Source organism: Melozone crissalis, unplaced genomic scaffold (assembly GCF_028551555.1).
Source record: "Melozone crissalis strain CALT ecotype California unplaced genomic scaffold, PUWL_Pcris_2 ptg000009l_1, whole genome shotgun sequence".
Lineage (NCBI taxonomy): Eukaryota > Metazoa > Chordata > Aves > Passeriformes > Passerellidae > Melozone > Melozone crissalis.
Window position 1 is genome coordinate 11,563,911 of NW_026535787.1, and position 24,472 is coordinate 11,588,382.

Sequence of the window (24,472 nt, forward strand, 5' to 3'; positions counted from 1 at the left end):
TCCCAAAAATCGTATTTTACATGGATTCAGGCCACTCCAGAGCTCAGACATGAGTGAAAGGCATTCTGGAAAGGATGAGCCCTGGTAGTACAGCTCCCCCAAGCTGAATCCCACATACCAGCCAAGGCTGACATCCTTCCCACCTCATTTTCCCTCCCTGTGTTACACAAGAGGAATCATTACACAGTCCAAGGCTGTGCAACTATTTCAGCATTAACCTGTGCCTGCAAGACAACATGAGCACAGACATCCAGGGCTATGCTGAGCCTGAGCACTGTCAGAAGTTTGTCCTAAACTCTCAAAACATTTGATGTTGCTTCTATCATTTTCAAGACCTGACTAAAGAGTAAATCTCTTTGAATATGCCATGAAAGAGACACGGAAGATATACAGCAAAGTAAACACTGCTTAGGGATAAGGCATAAATAAAGAAAAAAAAAATTAAAAAGAAACAAGAAACACATCAAAAAGTACCCAACCCAGATTTAAAAGAAAAAAAGGCAAGGATCCAGAAAAAAAAAACCCAAAAAACCAACCCAGACAAAACACATTAAGAGAGCACATCATCCCAAACAAACAAAATAAGTAATAATACAATGAAAAGCAAAGAGATTAAGAACAAAAAAAAGTGTATCAGATTTTAGCCCGATACTTTTGGTCAACCATGTTACATTATTTCCTACATTTCCATCACCATGCACGCACTCACCCAAACATCGGTATCTTAATCCACACCAGCTTGGTTGTGCTACTCAGCTCCAGATGACATCCTTGTCCTTCCCAGAAGTGAGAGACTTTGCTGGGGTTTGGTTATACAGCCTGCCTCATCACCCAGGGCACTTTTCAGATCAACAGAGACACCTTCCCTCAGACCTCTCCAACCTCTCCAGCAGCATCTTCTTCAAACCCTGCAAAGTCAGTGCCTGGGTCACTCACAGCCCCAGCACAAGAGCAATTCCTCCATGGCTGCAGGTCAGAACACACACATGAGGACAGGGGGAAGACTTGTGGAGGGCTGGGGAGCACGAAACAGGGGAAAAAACACTGGAAGCATAAAAGGAGGGGGAAAAAAGAAAGTGGTATTTCCAAATATGAAGTGCCAATTAGGGCGAAAAAAGTGAGAACCATCTCTTTAAAAATATAACTTTAGGCTTTAAAATACATTAAAGGTGAAGAATCAGCCCTAGTAGTCAATTAGCTATGGCTTTGCTGGGTATGAATTCAGCTGCTACTACTGCCTGAGCTTTCTCCACCCCCCGCCCTCCCCCCAATCACTGTTTCATTGTGAAAGAATTTAATTATTATTTTCATTACCAGATGCATACATTATAAAATGAGCCTGCACAGAGACAATGAGCACTTTATGAAAATAGGTGTAATAATGAGAATGATATGTTTACATTTTTCTGCAATAAAAATGAAGACATTCTCAACTAGGCTACTTTTTAAAATATACTTGAATAAAATCATTCATAATAGTCATAACACTAAATGTGACACTACTCCTTTTCTTAAAAAAGGATTAGTCCCGTGCCTTAAATTTTAATACAACTTAAAATCAAATTAAAATGGGGGTTTTATTAACTTCTCTATCAAAAGCTTCCACAAAAATTTAACTTGAACACATCTCACAGTGATGGAATAGTAAAGCTTTTATGTTTTGTTCTTAAAAAAAAGTTAAAAAATAAAATAAAAACTCTTCCAGAGACAAAGTATACTGCATACCCAAGGAAAGAATACTGCAGCCACCATATAATATGCTAGTATTCCAAATAAACCATCAAAAAATTCAAGAGAAAATAAAAACAACTCAGTTTTCAAATTAAATACGGATACATGTGTATATTTATTTGGGAGTTCTGCAGCATAAAGAAAAATCACAAAGCCATGAAGCAATAAAACCACATTTGTATGGATATAATAGAAACAACACAATGGTAACATCTTATAGTCCAAAACTACTGACTTAGTAACAACAAAACCAGAGCTCTCATGTTTTATGTGACTCTGTTGAACAACGCAGGGCAACACTGATCCCACCCAGGAGCCAGGTTCAATAAATCATGAGCTGCCCATGGCCCACCAGGCATGCCTGGGGTGATTTACAGGCAGCACCAGGGCTGTCACCAGCACAGACCCTGCTCTCCATGGCAGTGTCCCCGTGGAGCTCACCTGTCACCCCGCACAGGCTCACCTGTAAATCACTCACTGCCATGGGCACACCTCACAGCCACTGCTCCCAGCTCTTGGAAGTTCCCCCTGCTCCAGAGCTGGAGGAACTGCCCAGGTTCACTCCCATCTCACCAGGACTGTGCCCCCAGAGCTGGGATCCACCCCTGGTGTCCATGGGCACCAACACCACAGGAGCAAGGAGTCACCACAGGCTGCCCGTGCAGAGGTGGCACAAGGGCCATGCCCTCGCAATGCCTCACCATGAACTGCTGGCCCTACCTGGGCAGACCTCTGGAGGCCCTGGAATGCCAGCTTCCATTGTGGAGAGGTGCTGAGTCTTTACTCAGGTAGGATGGAGGGCATTTGACACCTAACCACAAGCCATAATAACAGAGCAACCTTCTCTCCCCATTCTTAGATGTGGATGCCAAGCCAGGATTCACTTGACCAAATGAAGATGTTTACAGGGTAGGTGTCTGTATCCGAACAGGTCATGTTGGCCTCCCTGTACAACCCATGGGAAGAACTCAGCTCTTGGACTGAACTCCTCCTACAGAACATGTCAAAAGGAGGTCAAATGAATCACATCCTACGAGTGCCAGCTCCTGCTCCTCACCCGACAGTTCTCCAGGACTCCTGTTTCTCTTTGCTGGGTACATTCAGGGCTTTCCCTCCAAGAGTTAGACCTTAATAACACAGGTGAGACAAAACCCACACTGTCTAACATCAGCTTATTCCTCTCAGTTTAAAAATTTGTAACAAAGCACTGTTTGTGCAAGTTCCCAGCATTTCCCACTCAATAAAGTGGGTGCCTGATCCCAGGTAACACCAGTCCTTCATGTAACTGCTTTCAGTTACATGATTCCTATTAGTGTGTTTATTTCAACATTATTTGTCAGCTTGCACTTATTCCTTCAGTACTTTTCCTCTCAGATGTGACAAGAATTGCCTGACTCTGGATAGCAATTCTTCTCATCAGCACAGACACTCTTTGTTGCCAGTCTTCAAAAAAGACTTAACAAAAGATCTCTCTCTTTAGGTGTGACCTATATATTTTCTTCTACCTTATTTCCTTAAGTTCTCAATTTCCTAAACCTTCTTCCTTTTGTCCTACACTTAAAAATACTACCCAGTATCTGCTGAAACCTGTGAATCTTCATTTGACTTAGAAACAAGCCACCTGCTCAGGTTTATCATCTCCATTATCTCTTACTTTTGTTTGTAGTCCTCATTTTTACTACATAGACAAGAACTAAAGTAATAAACATTCTCAAGTTCCCTAATTCTACTTCTGATTTATTTCCTCACCTTTCCCAGAAACAAGTAACTTTTTTCCCCTTACTTCCTTCTCCTCCTAAACCAGATTCCCAAAGCTCTCCAGAATCCGGACTGACAGGAAAAGGGTTAAAATATGTTCAGGAAAGGGAGGTAGGTGATTTTTTTCCTATCCTGTCCAAAGCAGACATGGCAAGCTGAACTCCCTCATCCTGTAGGGCCAGGCAGTGTACCACCTGAACAAAGAGAGATGTAATATTGATGTACTGCTAGAAATTGGTTCCACACTGAACTAACAAGTCTCAGTTGCTTGAGATGAAATTTATCTCCCCTCTTCCTTCCTCGTATCCTTCCACAACCAGAGTCATCTCGGTTGGCTGTTGGGCATTTGCCAACAAACCCTCAGACATCTCCCAGCAGTTGTAGAACAGAGCTTTTCCAGGCCAAAGTTGTGACTGTATTTATATTCCAACAGCTCTTCCAAAGCTCAGCTTTGGCATGCAGCTGCCATGTAGCACTCCAGACAAAATCCCTCCTCCTCAAAACTGCTTTTGATGCTGAACATTTTGCTTCAACAACTGATCAACGAATGGCACAGCTAAGAAAAACTCACCAAACACCTTCCCCTGGGGCAAAGTGGGCCCTATTACAGCCTGCTCAGCTGTGAAACCTGGAGATGCTGCTTTAAGCTTAGAGCACTCGGTGATGGCTTTAGTGGTTTGACAAATCTCTCCCAGCAGGAAGGAAACTTTCCATGCCTGGCTGTAGAGTCTTTCACAAAGCTGAAAGAAAATAGCACTTATCTAAATTTAACTTGCCATACTTTTAAACTAGTCTGTGTGAGGAAACGTCTTTTGCTTTCATTTCATGCAAAACATTCAATTAAATTCTCTCAGGGAAAAAAAACCTTCCATACTAAGGCACATATGCTATTTTTTCTTTCACATATATTTCACTTATCTTCCCACATGGCTCCAAGTGGAAAAACCTTGGTGCAGTGATTATAAACCCACATTAACCTGCTTTCCTTCAGGGGCAAAGGAGATAGGAGAAGCAATGGGCCATTCCTCATCTCCATAGGCAAAGAAACAAGATAGGCCTGGCACAAAGCCTGCCCATCAAGCCGACCCCAGCAGCCCAGGTTGGGAGCACATTCCACAGGCAGCAGTGCTTCTCAAAGAACTTCCTGCCAATGGCTGCTTGACATTAAAAACCAGCATGATCTAGGTCAAGTATCCCAGTTGACATTAATTGCTATGTTGGATCAAAAAAAAAAAAAAAGAGAAGCCAGAGCTCAAGTCACATTAGGCATAAAGTAACCGAGGCCAAAACCTTGAATTGTACCCAGAAGCCAAAAGGAAGGCAGGCAGCTGTTGAAGAACTGCCCCAGCGTGTTCTTGCTGCTCCTCCCCGGCCTGAGCAGGGGAGCACTGACCAAGGAATGGCGATTCCCAGCCTCACACAGGGGTCACAGAGTCACAGACAGCCCCTGGGACAGCCACCTCTGAGAGCATTCCTCTGTGTCCTCATGAGGGCCTGCTGGCTGTGCCTACCTCAGAAAACCAGCAAGTTACAAAACACTCAGATAAAAAGACATGTGAAATGCTCCAGAGGCTGGTAGACTATTGCAGCACCTGCCTTTACTGCTTTATCTCTGTTGGCTGCTTCTTTTATCTCTACACACTCTGAAGGTAAAGCATGTGCCATGTCCAGCTGGAAAGGAAAGATTACCTGGAAAAGCAAGTCATCTTTAGATTGACCAGAGCACAGGACCAGGTGACTCTCAGTTACCCAGAAAATCCAATGCCAAGGAGGTCGGATCCTGGAATAACTGCTACCATGTGAAGGGTATGTCCTTCCATATATTCTTCCAAGTATTTCTGAAAATGTCTTGCAGCAGATGAAGACCATTTTCAGGTACATAATGAGTTCATGACAAGAAGGAACAACTCCATGAGCCCTCACAATTCATATAGCTGAAAGAGAAAACAACTATGGGCTCATCTTACTTATCCACACACCTTGAACACACAGCCTTTTATACAACGGGCATAAAAGGAACAAATTAATTTTTAAAGAGCAAAAGATGAAAATACATAGCTGTGCTCCATAACTCATAGAAGGTTTCCAAATTGTAATCAATATTTTCTTTTGCATTTAAGAACTGCTGAATCTTAATGCTTTTTAGATGTCCAAGTGCCAGAAATAATAATTTTATTATAGATAACTGTATGTGATTAGAGTCTGACTCCAGTTTTTGAAGTTCTCTGCAAAGGCAATATGGGTTAAGTGCCCATTTGTATTGTTATAAAACTTCTTTACAGTACTGTAATACAATACTTGGGCAGCAGACTCAGAGCTAATATTTAGCACACGACCTGATAACCTCATATAGACCCAAACACAGCTGGAAAACCTAAAGTCTACAGAAAGTTCAACAGTATTTGTATTATTTTATTCAAAAGTTTAAAAATACAGGTGTCAAAATAACTCCTCAAAGCAGGAACAATATTTGAGAAAAGGAACTTACCAGTCAATGGAACTATTCAACAGTTACAGCAGGTGCAGTACCATGGACCGCTGACAGCTTATTTAGTCCAATGAAAACATAAAAAGGCTTTCTTTCCCCACATACAAGCTCTTTAGCCAGTAAAAATAACTAGCACTTTGTCCAAAATTTTATAAATAACAGTCTGGGGCCAAGTACAAAGCTATGTCAAGGATAATTTTCTAAAAACTTCGCCAGTTCCATTTAAAACTAAATAATCAAAATCAAATCAACAACAACAACACAACCCAAATACAAAACATACAACTAAAACATATTTACTTAAGAAGCTGAGGTGGTTTTTCTACTTTACGGAAAAGATGCAGGCAAGGCATAAAATGTTCAAATATTATGACAATTAAAATTAACCCTAAAAGCACTTGTAGGAATAAGTGCATAGCATTCCTCCATGTATGCCAAGAGGAAGCACCACAGTCTACTTGTGTTACTGGAGAAAGTCTGGTGATCCTCCCAGCAATTATGGACTGGAGAGATCTTCCCCATCCATGCCCATTTGGATACCAGGAAAAGGCTGTTCACTGAGAGGACACTCACTGGAACAGGCTCCCCAGGGAAGGAAGGGGTCACGGCACCAAGGCTGCCAGAGTTCAAGGAGCCTCTGGATAACACTCTCATCATGTGGTTTAGGTAATCCTGTGATGAGCAGGGACTCACACTCAGCAAACTCTATGGATCCCTTCCAAACCAACACATTCCGTGACTTTATACCATATTTTTAGTCACCAAAATGTTGATAACCTATTAAGACTTTTCAAAAGGTTTTTCTGATTTGGAAATATCCAATTGTGCTTTTTCTACTCCTTCACTCACAGAAGGGCATCAGTACTTTCTGACAGGTCTCCTGCAGTCTTCAGAGCAAAGCTCTTGAACACCAGGGGTTGCCTACAGAAATTCCTAATGCAGACAGCTCAGCTGCACAGATTAAAGGTGGAAATGAGCGGTCTTTGTAAATTCTTTTTTGTTTTTGTGAGTTGGTTTTGTTTGTTTGAATTAGTTTCGATTACGAGATGCATGCAGAAGTTACTGTAGCAATATCTGCCTTTTCATCCAATACTAGGCTAGAACAGTCATTTATTAACCATGGCAGAGTTCTATTTTACAAAGAAAGAATGTAAAACTGATGAGTCAGGGCTTGTGCTTTAATAAAATTTCCTTTAGCAAAATTGGAGCAGAGTATCTCATAAACCTGATTCAGAAACATTCTCTATTTGTGCCTTCTTTACTTTGGAGAAGTGCTAAAAATAAATAAAACTGGAAAATGAAGACAAAATCAAGAGGGCTTAGAAAGCTTCAAACACTGACACAGTCTCTCAGAAGCAACAGTCACCTTTTGGTTCAGAGAATCACCTAACATATGTTACTCATTTAATTTATTAACTTTTACTGAACCCAACTCTTGCTGCTGTTCTTGATTACCTGCAAGGAGGCTCAGGTGAGCCTATTGAGGAGGGAGGCAGCAATAAAATGTGTAAAATAACCATCATTTTCAGTCTCTCCACTCCCACTTGTGTTCTCATGCAAAGCTTTCCTCAGACATCCCCCAGCTCTCCAACTCTGATCAGTAGCACCACTCTATTTTCTCATCCTGCAGCGGGCTCAGGAAATGAAGATGGCACAAACATTTATGCTTTTAATATGAACAAATAACTGCATGTCTCTAAAACTGCTCCCATAAGGGCAATACCACAGCCCTGCCTGTACCAGTGAAGTGGCAGGACTGAAACTGAGCTTAGTATCAATCTGAGCACTTCGTCTTTATCTGTAAGGAGTCACTCTTGCTATTCTCTTGTATTTCCATATCTAATTAAGTGAATATGCCCAAAATTTCCCTCACATGTGCAATGCCAGTAAAATCCCTCATTATTTGACAGTGGTATAAAATGAAAATTCTTTATTGGGGCTAGACCAGTGCCACTGGTAACACTGAATTCTGATTTCACCATTCATTCACACAGGTAGCAGAGCTTCCTGATGAGCCCAAGTAAGAGAGGTACTTTAATTTCTCAGACTAAAACACAGCTGCCTTCTAATCTCCAAGTCTAGCAAGAAGAGACATAAACATAAAAATCAAAATAAAGGCTATTTGCTCTATTTTTTTCTAAATACAGAAATTTTTTTTTCCTGTCTGGTGAGAGGGTTACCTGTTGTCATACCTGGCCTTGGTTTTGTCCTGTTTCCTCCACAGGCTAATCTCATGCAATGCACTGCCACGAAGATGTTGCCCTTCCTGCTAGTTCTATGCAAGCATCTTTTTCCAGTTTTATTGTTAAATATTGTTAAATATTCTATTGTTAAATAGAATATTAAGTTATTATTAAGTTATAATATTAAGCTATATTAAGCAATGTTAAGTATTCTATTGTTAAATAATGTCTCCATGCAACTAAAACCAGGTGTTTGTCAGTGCTAAACTGAAGTAATGCTGGCATAAACCTGTGGGACCCTGGGATGGCTCTCTTGTCTCAGACTTCCCTTCTGGATGCTCTGGCCAACTTAATATCCCACACATTTTAACCTGTCCAATTTTAACAGTCCCATTCTTACCCTGTTTTAGTGTGTGCATGGGGCTTTCTGCTCCAAAACACAACTAACTGAGTGCTATTTCCAGCCACCATTTCTGTGCTCCTGTGTTACAAAACACTCATTAGCATAGGAAATTAAAACCACAGACAGAATTGGGGGTGGAATCACCAACCTTGCCCCCTAGGTTCTTCTAGCAAAAGGAAAGAACAATACCCAAACCACCAACTCACAGAAGACCCTACACTTTCACTAATTTTCATGTAAGCTCCCCCTGAAATCAGTACCTGGTATGGGGTTAAGGGAGTGACTCCTCTTTGGAAAGGGCACAATTACTGCAATGTAGCTACTAAAAGGAACAATTAAAACAAATGTTAGCATATTAGAAACAGTGTGAACTGGTCACAAGCTCAACCTTTACCTCTAAAATAGTGCTCACTTTGTGCAGGCAGTGGGGCTATTTCCCCTAAATTTAGGTGTGTTCCATTTAAGCCTGATGCTCTCTCACACTCAGTGTCAAAGCTTATGACAGCAGGAAGCACTGAAAGCAAACCAGGACAGGTTTCCCTTAAAAACAAAATAAATATTTTTAAGCACCAGAAACATGAAATTTGGCATGTTGAAAGAGATACAAACAGCTATCCCTTTAAAAAGCCTCTTTTAGGACCAAAATATTTCACGTTCCCTCTCTCACAGCTATATGTTCACATGCTCCAACCTATTTTTAGAATGTCCTTCCTAGATTAATTTTTAAACTTGAGTCTGGACACTTCTCACCCTCTCTCTGCCCAGATATCCCTGTTGAGTCTGTTCCACCACTGAAGGCTGCAAGGACATGGAAGTCAGCCTGCCACAGGTTTGCATCCCACCCTTTCCCACTAAAAGCAGAGAAAAACAACACAAGGATAGGGAGCCTGTAGAGAGGAACAGGGCACAGCACTTACAGGGCAAGAGCCATAACTTCCTACAGCAGGCATGCTATTACTGCACTTTCTGTCACAGTAGATGATGACTTAAAGCCATCTCATTAAATGCTGCAAGGCTTAAAAAGGAGGGAAAAAACAGCTGTTCCCAAACTTTCAAGGAAAAGAGTATAAATAAGCATACCTGCCTTCATCCATAAAGTAACCAGCCCACACTTAGATTTGACAATATCTCTCTAACAAAATAAACCCACCAGACTTCACAGGATAAATACATAACTATACCTTCTGGCAGGTCTTTTCACCAAAAATAATTCTACAGCTTTGGCTATGTTAGCTCACAAGTGTGACAATTTTAACCCAAGCCTGTTTATATGCTTTTATTTAGAAAGGTCTTGTACCTGCAAAGTCTGTATACATCACAAATCTTTTGAAAGGAAACAGACTTCAGACAACCACTGATGTCAGTGTGAACTATTTCAGGAGTAGTAAGTTGCTTTAGACTAAGCCAGCTCTTCCCATTCCCCTTAAAAACAGCTGGGGGAAAAAAAAAAAAACAACCAAAACAATGTAATGGTGATTAAAAGGTAGGAGGGTAGGGATTTAACCAGAAACTTTTCATAAGATGCTCAATGAGCAATTTCTGTGGACTAAAGTTGAATCTGACATTAGTTCAGACTTCTGTTATTTACGTGTGTAGTCCCAAGGAGTGGTAAACAGCACTTGTAAACTGAGAGGAAGCTGTGCCCACAGACCACAGCATATCAAAATACCCAACGCAGGTCAAATCCAGACAAGTCTCCCAGCCATATCATGGCCTCTGAACTCCTCAAATAAACTTCTGCATTTCCAGAAAAAAGCATGATCTCCACATTACACACGAGTAATCTGCAAAGACTAAAAAGCACACATCTGGTAGCCAAGGAGAGCTAATAAAAGCACAGATATTACACCTTCTTCTCTTCTGTGATCTCACTTTGGTAATTACCAGCTATTTCTACCTATCTTAAGAGACTCACTTGTAAATAACAAATATAGGAACACACCAGCACATGTACAGGGAGTCAGAACTCAGGAAAGTGAGTTTACGAATTATGTTTACACATTTTTAATGTAGTCTAATGATTAAATCAAAAAGGAAACTAGGAAGGGTATTTGCCCTTATCTTAATTAGCAAGGCTGTTTATGCAGGCTGAAAGGTAAGCATGTGTTTGTTTCTCCATCTCATTTCTATGTACTACAACTGAAGAGCATTGCATTATTTGAACTCTCAAAATCATAAGTAGCTTCCAAACAATTTTTCCACAAATGATACTTAAAAATTTCACATTTGATCCATCCAAGCAAGACCTATTTCACCCAGAAAGAATAAGGCTCTCACTTACCAGAAAGACTCAAAAGCATGCAAAATAAACACAATTCCCTTCCCAAACTTCTATCAATACATTCTTCTCCCTAAAATTTCTACAAGTAAATTGCATCACTACAAGTTCAATTATGCCATAAAGTGGCTTTTTGCCCTAATTCTTCAAAACAAGAATGTATGAAGTCATTTGATTGATATCTTAACTTCAGAATCTACACTGGGATTGAAAACCAACCAACAAAACATAAACCCTAAATTGAAAACACCTAAAAAGCTGATCACAGTAGGTGCTTCATCCCAAATAGATGGAAGGGGTTCAGGAACGGTAAAACTGGTTCCCATCCATTACTTCCCTCTCACTCACTCTTAGAAGTATTTGCTGTTCCCAGTATCACCAGTTCTACTATACCTATTTTACATGCCCTTTCACATAGTATTTCTCCTATCTACGTGATATCTGCAATACTCAGAAATATTGCAGTATCTTAAATTACTTTCCTGAATTATTTGAACAACCACTGCTATTTCTACAATGCAGGACAAACTGTCAAAGTTTTCTGAATCCTGAAGACGATGTCCATGGGACATGGGGAAGTTTTTAGATTAAAAAAAAAACCAACCAAAACCACCCATGGGACAGCTGCACCTCCAAGCAACTCTCTCTGCTCAGCGAGGTCCAGAAGGGAGTGAGGAGATGACACAGCCTGGTTTGTGCCATCCCCCTGCAGGGGAGGGACCTTCTGCTCAGGAACGGAGCAGGTCACCAGGGTCAGCAGCACCACCACGGATAAACCTGAAAAAGTCCACCTGCCACAGCACCAAGCAATAAGCTAACAAAAATCAGATCAGATAGCAGACCTCCAAGTGTTTATAGCCCATGACTCAACTTTCCCTCCTGTACAGTGACCTTTACAGAGGACAGAAAAGGGAGGTGAGCATGCTTATATGTTAAATTCGTACAGTCCATTATCCAAAAGAGTAGCTGGTATCAGAGGCTCCAAATCTACTTAAGAAGCAGAGCAGCAGTGGCCTATGATATCCCCAGAAGGCCAGAACAGAGGAAATTTGATTGTTTTTGTGCTCCTGGTGTCTTGTGAAGCATGCACAATTTTTCCTCAAAAAGTAACAACAAAGTCATAAGGTAGAAGACACAGAAGTGGTGTGATCATCAGCACAAAGAGGATATTTTAAGACCTGCCTAAATGCTCAAGTTCAGTTTTGCAGAGACAGAATAGACAGAATACAGCTGACATTTCCCTGGACAAGACATCAGAGCTAGAGGAATACAGCACTGCAACCCAAAATACTCAGCATTACCCCAAAAATAGTGTCCAAATACTGTTCACTTCCTCTATCAAGTGTTAGAATACTCTGAAAACAAAAGCAGAGCAGGGTAAGGCAAAAGTGAAATTGCCTGGAAAGCCTGAAGGGCACACTGAACAGATCCTTTTTTCCATGTAGGAAATTCACAGTAGAGTATCACTAATGGTAAAACTTGAGGTCCAGAAGATAAAGTTCAGCAAAGTGACCTTTTTATGCATTTCAGATCAAAAACCAGTTGGGTCATATGCATGCTCAGATAGCCTTGGGCATATGACAAACAAGCTTTAAAAAAAAAAGGTTTGTGAGTAAGCACTCCAGACAGCTGTGCTCAAGAGCTGTATCCACCAGACACGCTCAAACTTTCATGTTTGATATTGTAATCTACAGACGAGCCAGAGTTCAGTAAACAGCAAATGTGATTCTGCACAACCTTGTTATCTTTTCATCTCAACAGTTAAACCTATGTGAGGGAGTGCAAAGAGGTTACAAAATACTATCAGCACAGTTTATTAAATGGTCTTTTTGCATTTATTTTGCAGCAGGATAAAATTTAAGTCAGCAGAGATCTAAACATCAGTAAGTCAGAGGACCAGGGCAGATTGCTGAAACAATCCTTTGGAGTTCCAGAGGCAAGAGAAATTTTTCTTCATGAAATTCTGCACTCTTACATAGCCACTGTTTACCAGATTGGAGCAGTTGTGCTTTTAGTATGTTAGCTAAGCTAAACTGAATGGCAAAGATGCATAGATTCTTCCCTTATTTTTCATTAATAGGATCCAAAGTAATGGATTACAGGGATTTTTTCTGCTGGTTTTGCCTGTCCTCCCCATAGCCATGCATCTCTAGAGAACCATTATTCTGGGAGTTCTAGGACTTTAACATATGATCTTGAAATCTGGTGAAATTTCAAGATCATATGGAGACGGACTTGGAGCACTCAACAGCACCACTCCTGATTTCGAAACTGAAGGATTTCACACTTATCTGTGGTGTTCCACCTCCCCAACACCCCCAATCCTTTTGGATCATTATATTCTGGTTTTGAACTTCAGCTTATCTTTCTCACATCTATTTTGCTATCCACCTTCTGAAAGCACCTTTAGATCGTTTCAATTTATGGTTGTTAATATAAATTCAAGAGAAAACAAGCTACTGTCCTATCTTCACACTTTGGAAGAAGAGAATAGAACCTGAAACCTTCAGCTCTTGCAAAAACTAGGAGGGCAAGGGGTGCTTTTGAGTTTCAGTATCTCCACAATCTAGAAATAATCAAATAAGACTACCTATTGAATTAATGAGCATTTGAAGGATATTCTCATTTGCATAATTACTTTAGCATATAAAATTCAAGTAACCAGAAGAAAGTTAGCTACCTCAACAGTGAGGAGCCCACATGCTTCTCTTGTTAGATGAGAGAAATGACAAAACCCAACTGCTCTGCAAAATAAGGTAAACACAGCCAGTAGTCCTTGTTGCCCAAATGGATCCAGAAATCTGAGCAGACAGTTGTGTCCACATTTCACATAGGTTTGTCCACTGTAGGACTGGCAGAACACCCTTGCTTGGGCCCCCCAACCCAGCAGGGATGTCTGCTTCTCCATCAGGAAGCTGCAATCCTAGGAAAACACCATGAGACAAAAAAGGTGTGGGAAAAAGTTTTTTGAGGTCTTTTTCTTCTGTTTAGCATGACACTTGTCACGTACTCATCTCTTTGCCAACTACAAAAACTCCTGAGTGGAGGGAGAAAAAAAAAAAAAACAACAACCCACTCAGGCAAGCAATTTTTTCCATAAGTGATAAGCAAAACAACTACAGTCAAACAAAGTTGAAGGCTACTGGCAAGAAAATAGAGGCCTAGGCCCAGCTCTTCCTATTGCCTGAGAAATGAAGGCAGAAACCAGTATCTTGATGTTCTTCCCTGCTGTTTCATGCTGCTTTCTCACCGTGTTTCTGCAGCAGTGGGAATAAAGACAAAAGGAGCACCAAAGAACAAAGCCTGAATCTCATTCTGGCAAAAACAGGGAGGGGGAACAAAAGACAGGGTGGAAGTGGATGGACTACTTATAGCAATTATTGTCAAACATTTTTGCACTTCCTTCCTTAATGTAGCTCCTTTTGTACACAAAGGCCTCCAAATAGTTCTGAGAGGTTCCCTTTGTAAAACAAGGAGAAAGGAAAACTGTAATAAGACTATGCAATGAAGATAAATCTTCCCAATAATGCAAGCTCCAGGAAACACATGGAGGTCAAATAAAACTATTATTTGCCTTTTCAAACACTATTTTCTTCAGCTGCTAAATAAAAACATTATGAAGCCATTTTACACAGTAAAATTTAACCTTCTATTAACCTTCCATATTAAGTAAACAAACCTTTCTAGCCAATAAGCATCATTGTGAACTCTCTGGGATGATAAGCAATACCTTAATTACATTCATTTACATGACTTTGAAATTGTTCCAGACCAAAGTCAACAACTACAAGGTCAAAGAGTATGGAAATCTAAAATAAGGAGAAATCCATAGTCGGCCAGTTCACAAGGATTGTGCAGCATCTTTCTAACCCACTTTGCAAAGGGTCAGGGATACCAATCAAGTACTCACTTTTCATCAATTAGATCAAAAAAGCAAATCCTCTAAAACACCAAAGATAGAGTCCATTCCTTCTTTTTTTTTTTGAGGACTATGCAAAGTTAAAAGCAATGGACATTTCAGAATTGTTTCTAATGCCTAATGGCCAATCCAGCTGTAGGAACACCTTATGCAAATGTTTTATAATATTCTAAATGAAAGGCACAACATAAAATACACTTTTAAAAAATACATCCATATCACTGAGAACTACTGAATATTTGGTATAGTGCTTTTATACGTGGGAAGCTGACAAGTTTGCAACTTTTAGAATGCTACATTAACACCTTCATTGCTTCATCCATGCTACACTTAGAGTGGGAAATGCCAATAATGCTCAAACAGCAATTACAAAAAACTTTTTTAACAATGACTGTTGCAAGAAACTTCATAAAGTATGACATGCCCTGAAACAGCAGAAAAGTATAGACACAGTCCATCCATTCCTAAGATATTAGATAATGGCTCAGATATGATCAATAGCAATCAAATTAGCCAGAATGGAGCACACATGCACGCTGCACTGATGGATCATTTCAGGACTACATTTTGTGTATTATAACCATGAAATTATTACAAATATACATATACAAAAATCTAAAGTACAGCTTTTGGATTTAGGCAGTCCAATATTGATACACTGCAGCTGACAACATTTTCTTAGTATTAAATTAGATAAATCTCCCTGCACCCTACTTTACTAGCAAAGCACTTTTTATACAACTCTCAAGCCAGCAACCTTCTGCAATTTAAGTGTGATTTAGTGCAAGAGAAGCAATGAGTATTATAAAATTTATGCTTGTTCACCTTCTCTCCCCACAGAGAAGGGCAAGACGTTTTTTCATGTAAATATGTATTAGATCCAAATCATTTAAATAGATATTATTCCATAGAGAACATGATGCTGCATATGCCCATTTCAGCTCCATGTTACTAAATAAACTGCAAGATAATGATGTTGCCTTGCTCATCCTAAAGGACACTGTAAATATTTCTAGGCATTTCAAACAGAAGTAAAAAGAGGAGACATTCACAAGGAAAAAAGAAAAACTAGGGTGACTCTTACAGAGCTTCCTAAAGTGAAGACAAGTTACTGGCAAATTAGGAAATCTCTTTAGGAACAGGTCACAGCTGCCACAGAAAAAATGTAACTCAGATATACGGAATCTTTTCAGTATGAATAGCATATCATTGCTATCATCCAATTTCATTTTCCTTTAAATGAAGAAGGGAAAGATAATCACATTTGCAAGGAGAAAACCAAGAAACTTTAGACAGGTGACTACTTCTAAAAATTAACATAGAAATGCTAAACGCAGGGTGCCAAATGCTAATTTGTCTCTAATACGTCTCAGTTATATTTAGCTACAAGTGTCACTGCTTGAATGGAAAAGAGACAGAACAGGGAATCCTTAAACAGTGCCTTAAAAATCAGAGCTTTAAGCATGACTTTTAGGTCAATGCATATATCTCCCTGCTTTTCACAAAATGCAACTGAAGTTAATCACCATCTTATATAAAATGCAATATAAGTTAACAATTTATTTCTAAGCCATGTATATATTTAAAGTGAGGAGGACTGTCATTTGACTTGAAGCCATCACATACCATTTGGGCCACAGTCAGTTATCTTACAATACAGTCTGACCTCTACTTGATTTTAAAATAGGATAATCACCTTCAACTGTGTATGAACCTTGAACATTATCAAAAACAGTTTTATTGCATCAACGATTTATTAATAGTCTTATATTAATAGTAATGTAGCTTTGACTTTACAAAGTCATAAAGATGACGAGAAACACAGTCAAGACTTATTGTGCTACCTATTTTATTTTAGGCTTCTAAGGCAACCTCATGACACAATCAGAAAAACTATCCTGAAAGCAAGAGCTACAAAGGAAAAACAACAGAATACGCATGTATCGTCCCAGTTCAACAGCAGAGCAGGAAGGATACAGGCAGCATAATGAGTTCAGACAAATGCTGGAACCTTTCATGTACCAAAACTGTCCTGCAGCCAGCTGTGCTTGGAACTGCAGGAGTGCTCGTGCTGCGACAGGTGAGCTCTGGGCAGCAGCAAGGAAAAGGTGTGAGCCCGACTTGGGAATGTGCTAAACCAGATTCCCCTTCCAAGGAAAGCGCTGCGGGACGCCCAAAGCCTACAGGCTCCCATGCAAAACAGCCCTGAGCAAGGAGGAACACGGAGGAACACGGAGGAACAAGGAGGAAATGTTCCTCCCCAAGTGTTTCTGGTTCCCAGCTCTCACCCTGCCGTGTGTGCGGTCACTTGTGGAGCTGTTGGCCCCATTGCACCACAGTTCAAACAAAGAGCGCCTAAGAAAGTACAATATTCTATAACTGGCATTTACAGCATCGGCCTTGGACTCCTAATCTTTACCAGACGGGCACACAAATCAATCTATCAGCTCATAAAGGTATGCTTTTTAACCTCCAAAACAGATGGGATTGGCCAGAAACGTCTGGCATGTCAAACTGCTAATCGAGGCTGCCCTTTGCACAAAATAACCCACTTAAGTTGAGGCATGGTTGCACTGTAACAGACATTAGTCTGTGGGAAACCCATTTAACTGTCACATACTCCCGCCACTCTTGCTCTCCCTTAATTAAGCCTAATGCCTTATGCTTTGACCTTTTGTTGTAGCCTATTAACCCTATCTAGTACAAGTTCAAATATGTTAAACCTAAAAGTTTGCTTTTAATATTAAATGCCGAGCTGCAGAAAGAGTGAGGGATGCTTCTCTACCTTGCAAGTTACCAACCCCTGTGTTAGTCCCCAAAGACAAAATATGTTCAAACACTGATCAGTTTCACAACAAAAAAGTGGAGTTTCTTCCACTGGCATAGTGGAACACGCCAGATATTTTTCCTCTTCAGAGGAAGGTGAGGGAAAAAAAAAAAAAGTCAAACTTCTGCAAGCAACTTCATATCCTCAGGCTTTTGGGTTTTTATCCAACAAGAAAAGCACATGCTATCAGCCAAGATCATACTGCACTCATTTGCTATTCTCTGAAACCCATCATTAAAAAAAAGACATAATTGGTTTACAGTGACCAATTTCTCCTCAATTAAAGGCTGCCTCTGCCAACCTTCCTCACACTGAGTCACCATCTCGTTCCTTTGACAAGATACTCACACTTACTATTAGTATGTAATTCTCATATGCATCTCCAGGTGAGTTGCATCCTTTGAAGTTTCTCAGACTTGCACAGACTTAAACAAAGACATAATTTATTCATTCTAGCTACACACTTTTCCTCTTATGCAAGCTCAACTAAAGCATGGCTGCCTTCTGCTCCACTATCTCTCAATTCACAAAGGTTACACAGCACCAACAAGGCCAGCAGATATGTTTTTAAAGCAGTACTCTTTTGGAGAAAGCCTACCCTAAGGGTCCAGAACCCTAACTTAAACAAGAACTCTAATCCCAGTGACAATAATAAACCCCTGATCAAGACACTACTGGACTCCACAACAAAGCTATTTATGAATGCAAGCAAGCTTGGTACACCAACAGAGGTATTCCACAATTAATGCTCATAACTAGTAAACAAACCTATTCCCCACCCCAAAAAAAACCAACAATGACTGCCCATAACTGCTTTATAATATAGGTTAGAAACAGAAAACAGAATGCCAACTGTATGGAGATCACCAGCTATGTGTACACTGACAAACATGTTCTCAAATCTTTAACTTGACCACCTTACTGACAAGCTGAACATCCTTCTTTAGAGTTTATGCTTCTGCAACTCTGACTAAAAAAAGAACTCCTTTTACAAACAGGAAACAATCTTGAACCAAAGCCCTGAATTACTCTGAAGATGTGAAAGATTTCAAAGGGCTTATTGCCACAAAAGCCACTGTCTACTAAGTTCTATAAAAGCTGTATAAGAGACCATCTGCTGCTGATGACAACAATTCTCCAGTTTTAAAGTGCTAATTAATTAATTATGTTTTAATTCCAAAGTGCCTATCTTACTGATTCTGAGACCAGCAAGTAATACCATTAACTTTTCTGTAAATACAATTGCTCAGACAACTATAAGATGCACTGCAGCAACATTCAACTTCTTTTTTTAAAAAGTCAAATAGAAAAAACATTGTGGGGAAAAAAAAGATTTCTAATCTCAATTTCTGGTTGTTTCCAAAGCACTGATTCTGGTTAAAGCCAGATCCCTACAATTTAAAAAGTGCATATATTTTATAGTGATTTCACTTGGCCATATTCTATTGTGTTGGAGATACTCAAACAGCACTACACAGACCAATGTTGTATTTGAGTAAAGTCCAGCAACGCACGGAATTATTTAAAATAAGAGAAAAACACATCCCTGCATCTGCAATCTGTGTCATTACAACGGATATGAGAAAGCTCTGCAGGCTGGGATTTGGTATGACTGCCTCCAGCTTCTAGACCTTCCCTACTAATGCTCACAAAAGTTGCCACTGGAGGCAATGCAAATGAGTCCTAAGAGAGACAAGAAACAAAACAACAACTGCTTGTCAACCATTACATGCCCAAATTGTATTCTTTATGCTCATCAGCATTCTCAAGTTCTTAGGCATGCATGCAGGCCCACCGAGGACAGTGGGGCTACTCAAGTGAATAAAATGACTCACAAACCAAAGTGCATATATATAAGCAATCACTGGACAACACTCAGGGAATTATTCCCTGGTATCAAAGAGAAATAGGATTTAGGAAATGGGAACCAAGGGAGCAGATCTGAACCAAATGACAGCGATGCTAAATGTCTACAAGCCATTGTAATGTAATATCTAATAATGATTTTACTGTGACGGTCCCTTGCCACACAAGCTCAATTTGGATCTGTTTTATTTAAAAAATAAGAGAGATGGTAACACAGAAAGTGTTATTTAATCTTCTCTTTCACTCTGAAATTATATGTAAATCAAGTTCTTCACTATCTAACTACTTACCAAACAGGTGGGCTAAATCTCCAGAACTTAACAGCAAATTACACACAAAAAGTTCAGATGTTACAAAAACACTTATTTTTCTTTAATCAGCACACATATTAAAAAGAAACCCAAGTCTTACAGTAAAAGAGAGGGATTAACTTGAACATTTATCACTTCAAAACATATTATAATCCTAAAAGTCTTATACAAGGCACACAGCTGTCTGACAGCTTTGGCAAGACAAAGAACAAACCCCAAACCAAAGACACAAGGTAAACAACCCAAAAATTATTTACCTTGAATGTGGTTCCATTAGGAAAGCTCTTCCTTCAGGAATCCAAGGACGCAGTAATTGTCTTCCTCAAAAATTTCATGCTTGATCTGAAAAGAACAGCAGAAATTGCCCTATGAAATTCTGCAAATCATTCTTTCCTACCTAATATGCCTTGATCTACTTTCTTCTGTTGGTGTAAGAGAGAGCAATGCTTTATTTCGTTTAATACAAACAGCAAATAACATTTTCATATCAGAAGAAAAACATAGTTCCAAATTTCAGAAATCAAGATCTTCCAGACAGAACCATGAGTAAAACTAGTAGAAACAACTCATGGTGTCTAGACTTGTACTAAGGGACATTATTCTGCAAGAACAAAATCCACATTCAACTCTAAGCCAGAATCCTCTTTTCCTTCCTTTCATTCAAAAAACAGCTGTGACATGAAAGCCCTCCTTCCTATGTAGTGGTTACTGCTTAACACTTCAAACTTGCACCCATGAACATCAAAATCAGTTTTTAAAGAGCCTCTATTAATTTACATATACATAAGGAAAAGACAAGAGTATAGTATAACAGGTGAGCTAAATGCAACAAAATTTGTTCAAAAAGAAAATAAACCAGCTGAAATTGTAATATTTGCTTTTGAGAGATTTAAGAATAGTATATAACACCATTTTGTTTAAGTAAAGAATGTTATTCATTACAATCCCAACCTTAAAAGCTCTTCTCAGCACTTGTCCATTATTCTTAAGTGAAATTTTGTTAAAGGTTGTAAACTTAGAGCTAGCCCAGATCATTCTTATTTCTACTATTTCAGCCTTGTTGTTGGGACAAGCCTCACTATTAAAGGTCTTTTTTTGGCTATCACCAAAGCAGCAAGCTTATTATGCATGGAGTCAACTTTAGATACAATAAAATACACTTTAAAAAATTTAAAAGCAGATACTTTCCCCACCATTAAGCTGAACTTTCCCCTCCCTCCTTCTGCTTGGCAATAGGAGAGTTCCTCTCCTTATTTCAACACCTTTAGCCTCTGTTCCCACAAAAAGAAAAATGCTTACAAAAGCTTTTTAAACACAGAATTTCTCTAGCATGGAGGACCCTGCAGGTGGATCCAGGTGGGTAGGATAGAGGGGAAGAGTGGGAAGTGTGTGTGCTGGGGGCACATCTGAGCATTTCCCCCTCCAAAAAACCATCTGGGTTCAAGCCAGATTGGAGAAAACATCCAACTCTGACCACTGCAATGTGCTTGCTAACTAGAAAAAGAGATACAGGTGTTGATCAATGGGTCATCATCCAAAAAAACACCTATTCAAAGCTTGCAGGGACATGAAATGACAGCAGCATGCTGGGCTACTGCCAGCACCAAGACCCAACAAAAGATGCCCAACAATAGAGCCAATTAAGCTGAAAAATAAGTAAATACCCTGGAATACTACATGCAGACACTATTTTAAATCCTTCTTCCACACAGATAACAAAATGAAAAGGTAAGTTGCACCACAGAAGGGGCGCAGTCCTCAAAATTTGTATTTAGTAAGGGGAGGAACAAAGATCTACCATCACAGTAGAAATTAACAGAGAAATGACAGGTACAGTGACAAAGGTGCTAACAAACAAACACAGTTCAAAGCCTTCTCAACTCCATTTTACTGAAAGGGTAAATAAGCTGGATCTGGAATCTTTCATAGACAATGAAAAACAGGACAAGAGGTCCCAAAGAGCAGAAGAAAGCAGCGCTATTAAAAAACAAGCCACCTGAATTTGAGAAAAATAGTTAAAAATAGTTAAAAGTAAATTCCAGTATTACTGCTCTATACTATAGATGTAGACAAAATGCTTTGAACTTAGTCATTCTTAGTGCCAGGAGAAGAGAGATTGCTATGTGGTAGGGAAAAACACAGAACAAACACAAAAATACACTCCATACAGTATTGCCATCAAGATTAAATGTATAGATGGGATTTCCTCGAGGTCAGCATTCAACAGTCTTTTTTGTATTATTCCAAGTGACTACAAAAGGTTTATGAGAGTTCACTGAAAAGACAACAACAGAATTTGTTATTTTTGGGGAAAATTCCATATTTCTTTAGTAGGTTTTAAAAACTGAAGAGAAAAGAAAAACTTTTCCAGAGTAATATTTTACTCCCAAACTCTTTGCATCTGAACCACTCACTTGACACACCTTATAGTTTTTGGAATGTTGATTTGTGTTGTTTCATGGACTGTCAAAAGCAGGGTATGTGATAACACAAACACCACCACCAAGGCCATTTCCTGGGGCAAGAACCATCATTTCTTTCTGCATCTGAGGCAAGCCCTGCTTTTGACATCACAGAAAAGCCTTTCCAGTTCACCTTCCCTCTCTCTTTTCACAGTGGGATGGGGCACAGAGAAGAAGCAGAAAGCAGGTAGATGTGAATCTTAAAAGTTTGCTATGGAAAAAAAAATCAGAACAACAATACCAACTCTAGGACCAATGAGAACAAAAATATGGTTCATCTGTGAGCAAGATGTAAGATCTGTAAGCAAGATTTACTTCCTTGGATACATTTCAACATAGAACTTCACGGACTATTTTTGGGGCAAGTAAATACTCCCTTATTTGTTTTCAAATAATAGTTTCATCCAAGACTGGAACACATTTTACATCTAGCACCTGATCTCTCTGCAAGGACTCCCTCACAACTTCCTTTCTTGAGAGGAAGATCATCCTCTCAGAAGTCTTTCCCAACACCCAGTTTCTCTCCTACATTAAACTCACACTCTTAGAAACCAGTGACTAAAACAGAAGATCTGTAGCTTCTGCTTTTAATCTGATTTTGTCTACAAGCAACATTGGTTTTCCGCCGCTGAAGGCAATTTGGAAATAAGTGGTATGAAAACAAAATTTCACTCAAGACAGGCAATTAAACAAGAGCAATGAGCTCCAATAATAATTTAAGTATGAGAAGACTATGCCAGGAGGGGTTTGACCCAAGCTAAGATGTCTAGCAACTGCTTCTTCCCCTTTCTACACATGAATATTTATTTACATGAGTTTTAGTTTCTGCTCTCCTTCTTCAACCATCAAGCCAAGTGACCTGCAACAGACAGCCAAATAAATTACCAAATTAATTCTTTCAAGTGCTAAATAGGTCTGTGAGCATTTCCAAGTATTTGAAATAAATAATCCAGAAACCCTAAAGAGCAGGCATTCCTCTCTAAACAAAGTCTCTCTGCCCACTTTTCCCAAGGAATATCTTCCCACTGGTAAGCACATGAGTTTTCACATGATCCCAGATGTTCACATAGAAGTACTGGGTGCCAACCCTTGTATGCTGCTCTCTAATTCAGTCTTTTCCAATGCAACTAGTGAATCTCTAACACCAAAATGTGGGAAAGCAATGCCACAACCCTGCTAAACACTTCCCCCCCTGCTTGCTGCAGGCAGGCCAGCACAGCTCAGAGTTACTGCTCTTATCGTTTTGGCCTGTTGGCAGGAAGAAAGAGCAAACCACAAATGCTGTTACCATTAACCTTTTTGTCTTTAGTTCAAGGCTGTTTAGACAGACTGTCAAATTTATGCTTTCTATCTTTTTTTGTACATTTATGCATATTCTTTCACACCTTCTCCTCTTGCTCAGGTTTCACTCCCTACCTACCTTTCTGCTTGTTTGTCATCGCCTGCCCTCCTGAGCAGCAATGATTTATACCTCAAACTTTGCACTTCTTGTCCCGAAAGGGTATTTAAGCTTTTTAATCCATAGGATAGCTATCCTATTAACCCTGCCCCCTGCTCATCACTCAGCAGGTGGGAGATGATGCAAGCACCACGCAAGGGAGGGGTGGCCACCAAAGCCCCCCATGGAAAAGGGGTTGTGCCCCCAAACCAGGCACCCAGCTGGGAACCCCCAACTTTCCCCAGGCTCTCTTCTGGATCCCCTCCACTCCCTGTACATTCACAAACAGGAAAAAGAAACACAACCAACAAGACTTTTGGGGTTTGAGGTACAGGCAAGCTCTGAAGAGCTATTCTAAGATTCTAATCCAAAGATCTTATGGTCTTCATGTCTTCTCTGACAGCTCTGCAAGGAGGTGTCAAGCACAGCCCTGGAGCAGGACAGCTGACTGGGGGAAATGCAACTCCCTGGCTTTGCCTTGGGCAAGTTTATACATGTGCTTGGCACGGCGCAGAACAGGGTTTATCTTTTATTGTAGCCATGGCCTGCACTGTCCCTGGTAAAGTTAACAGAGCTCTCACTGCTAGTGATAATAAAGCTGGCACTACAGAAACTTTTTGCCACTGTTCAAAGCCTGAAAAATAAAGTTCACTCTGAAGAGACAAAAAAAGCTTTAAGCAAGCAAGACTTTGTCAATTCTTTTAAACAAATCCTGCAATAAGCAAAACCACAGGCAAATACGAGCACCATGAAGTTAATTCGTGTTTGGATTAACTGAATCATTTGAAGTTTTTCTTGATGCCTTTTA

At 39.8% G+C, this 24,472-nt stretch overlaps 1 protein-coding gene across 2 annotated transcripts in view; it reads right to left on the reverse strand.

The window, feature by feature from the left end:
* Positions 1–24,472, reverse strand: part of NRIP1 (nuclear receptor interacting protein 1) — a 69,826-nt gene that overhangs the window by 42,963 nt on the left and 2,391 nt on the right. For both annotated transcript variants that reach the window (XM_054270406.1, XM_054270407.1), the window contains exon 2: positions 20,022–20,106. The gene's annotated coding sequence lies outside the window, so the exon portion shown is untranslated. The remainder of the gene's footprint in view (positions 1–20,021; positions 20,107–24,472) is intronic.